Here is a 3,135-nt window from a genome sequence, read left to right as displayed (position 1 = left end):
ATCAACATCTTCCTCCTGGTTCCATTTTTGCTTCTCAGACTGATTTAGCTGTGGTTTTGTGTGTGTGTGAGAACTGAACTTTCTCTCACCACCACACACTGCCAATAGGGTATAAAAGGACCACAACTTGTGGGGTCCAGGTGTTGCATTCACCACAGAAAACCCTGCTGGAATGTATACCAGCCACCAAGAACTTGGACCATTCCTGTGATAATCCTCACTGGAACCAAGGATGGTGATACTTTTTTTTTTTTTTCTAAAAAAACAACTTAATTCTTCTCTCTCTCTCTCCTTTGTCCTCTCTTTTTTTCTTCTCATTTTTCCTCTGCTCCAGCCCATTACTGAGAATTTTCGCTGGCTCTAATAAACCTAGCTCATCAGCCATTTTGTGTTGGTTTGCTTTTATTTGCTCAAAAGGAATTATTCTGAATCTTAGCACAACCTCCCCACTGCCCAGGATTGGTGCAGGATACTGGGTCATGTTAACCAGTCACCTGAAGAGCCCACTCTCAGAGTAGTCCTTTGCTCTAACAGGTGTCACTAGCTTTCACACCCAACTTGCTTTCTGGTAGACTTTCCTGTGCTAGCAGTCCTTTGCCAAACTGATAATATGCTGGTTTTATACCTTGCAGTCAGGTCTGTAGATTTCTCAATGCTTAATTAAAACTAATTTCTCAATGGATAGTTAGCATAGTGGACTATGCAAACCAGGGCCTGTTGCATAAAGAATCAAATTTAAAAGTTATGGTACCTGGGACTTTACAAATGTTGAAAAGCAATCTTCCCTGACACTGACTGTAAGGTAAAGGCAGTTCCACTCTCTGTATATTATTTTGTTTCCAGCCATGGCACAGGGAAGGAAGGCACCAAGGCAAGAAATCTACCAAGAGCCTTCTTGAAGTGAACATGCATAGGAATGCTAGTGAGTTAATATGTGTGAAAGAGAGATGGTTTCTCCTACAAACAGAAACACTTCTTCTGCAGAGTGATGAGCTTTAGCTGTTTTGCCTTTTTCCCCCCTGTGACATTGTCTGTAACTGGTAGAAAAAAATTAGCTTGACTGCAAAGTTCTTACAGCACTGTTCAGTATTTGCAGAGTGAATTTTCAACACTATTTTTAGCCAGTTGCCTACTGGGTTAAAATGAAAACAGCTGCATGCACTCTGAAAATGCACATAAAGTCCATAAAGACAGAAAATAGTTGTGTTATAGGGGGGAAAATTGTGCCATACCTTTGCTGCCTCTCCTCACTTAGGAGTTGTAGGAATTCCTCCCTTTGTTGCTGCCCAAAATGCAACTTATTTGCTGTTAACATTACCTGAAGCACATGGGCTTTTGGATGCTGCTGATATTTTTATATTAATAATAATGCTGATATTATTTATATTATTTTTACATTTCTATTAGACAATCTCTTTTCATACACTGGTCCATGCAACGTAGAACTAATGGGACCAATGCTACCATTCTTAAATGGGAGAATTGTCCTTCAAGTAAGACCTTGGCTAACCTGATCTCCTTACATGATAAGGTGACCCACCTGGTGGATGAGGGAAAGGCTGGTGATGTTGTCTACTTTGACTTTGGTAAGGCCTTCAACACAATTTCCCATAGTATCCTCCTGGAGAAACCAACTGCTCATGGCTTGAATAGGCATGAGCTATGTTGGGTAAAAAAGTGGCTGAATGTCTGAGCCTAGAGAGTTGTGGTAAATGGAGTTAAATCCAGATAGTGGCCAGTTACTAGTGATGACCCCCAAAGCTCAGTACTTGGGCCAGTTTGATTTAATATCTTTATTGATGATCTGGATGAGGGAATTGAGTGCACCCTCGGTTAGTTTGCAGATGATGCTAAGTTGAGTGGGAGTGTAGGAAGGCTCTAAAAAGAGATATGGACAAGCTGAATAGATGGGCTGAGGTTGGTTGTATGAGTTTTTACAATGCCAGTTGTGGGGTGCTGCACTTGTATCATAACAACCCCATGCAATGCTTGGGGTGGAGTGGCTGGAAAGTTGCCTGGTGTAAAAAGACCTGGAAGTTCTGAATGACAGCCATCTGAACATGAGCCAGCAGTGTGCCAGGGTGGCCAAGAAGGCCAATGGCATCCTGACCTGTATCAGGAATAGTGTTGCCAGCAGGAATAGGGAAGTGATTATGCCCCTCCACTCATCACTGGTGAGGCCACATCTCCAAAACTGTATTCAGTTTTGGGCCCCTCACTACAACAAAGACATTGAGGTACTGGGGCATGTCCAGAAAAGGGAGACAAAGCTGGTGAAGGCTCTAGAGAACAAGTCTGGCTGAGGAAAATGGATTGGTCAGCCTAGAAAAGAGGAGACTGAGGGGGGACCTCATTGCTCTGTACAGCTACCTAAAGGGAGGTTGAAGGGAAGTGGGAGTCAGTCTCCTCTCTCTAGTATCAGGTCATAGAATGAGAGGAAATAGCCTCAAATTGTACCACAAGAGGTTTATATTGGATATTAGGAAAAATTTCTTTACAGAAAGAGTGGTTAAGCATGGGAATATGTTGCCCAGGGAGGTGCTGTAGTCACTGTCCCTGGAGGTGTTCAAGAAACTTGTGGACATGACACTTCATGGCATGGTTTAATGGTTTAATTGCTATGGTGGTCTTATGTTGAAGGCTGGATTCAATGATCTTAAAGTGCTCTTCTAAATGAAATAATTCTATGCTTCTCCCATTCTATGATCTTTACTTGGTCTTGAGTAGTGGAGCTTTTTTTATAGTGGAATGACCTACAAATTTCCTGAGAACAAATTTGAAGTAGGGATGAGAGGGCTGAGGAGCAGCCATCCAGAGGGGAGATCAAGGCCAAGCGGTCCCCGCCGGCTGTAACAACCAGCTCCGGGGAGCAGCCTAAGGCCAAGCCTGAGGCCAAGCGGCCACCACCAGCTATAACGACCAGCTCCACAAAGAAAAGGAGAAGGGTTATAGTTGTTGGGGACTCTCTCCTGGGGGGTACTGAGGGACCCATATGTCATCCCGACCCATCCCACAGGGAGGTCTGCTCCCTGCCCAGGGCGCGGGTAAGGGACATTGCAAGGGGAATCCCCAAGCTCATCAGTCCCTCTGACTATTACCCTCTACTGGTAATACAGGCTGGGAGTGATGAGATCG

The sequence above is a fragment of the Dryobates pubescens genome, chromosome 12 (assembly GCF_014839835.1).
Source record: "Dryobates pubescens isolate bDryPub1 chromosome 12, bDryPub1.pri, whole genome shotgun sequence".
Lineage (NCBI taxonomy): Eukaryota > Metazoa > Chordata > Aves > Piciformes > Picidae > Dryobates > Dryobates pubescens.
This window is presented reverse-complemented; position numbering follows the sequence as displayed.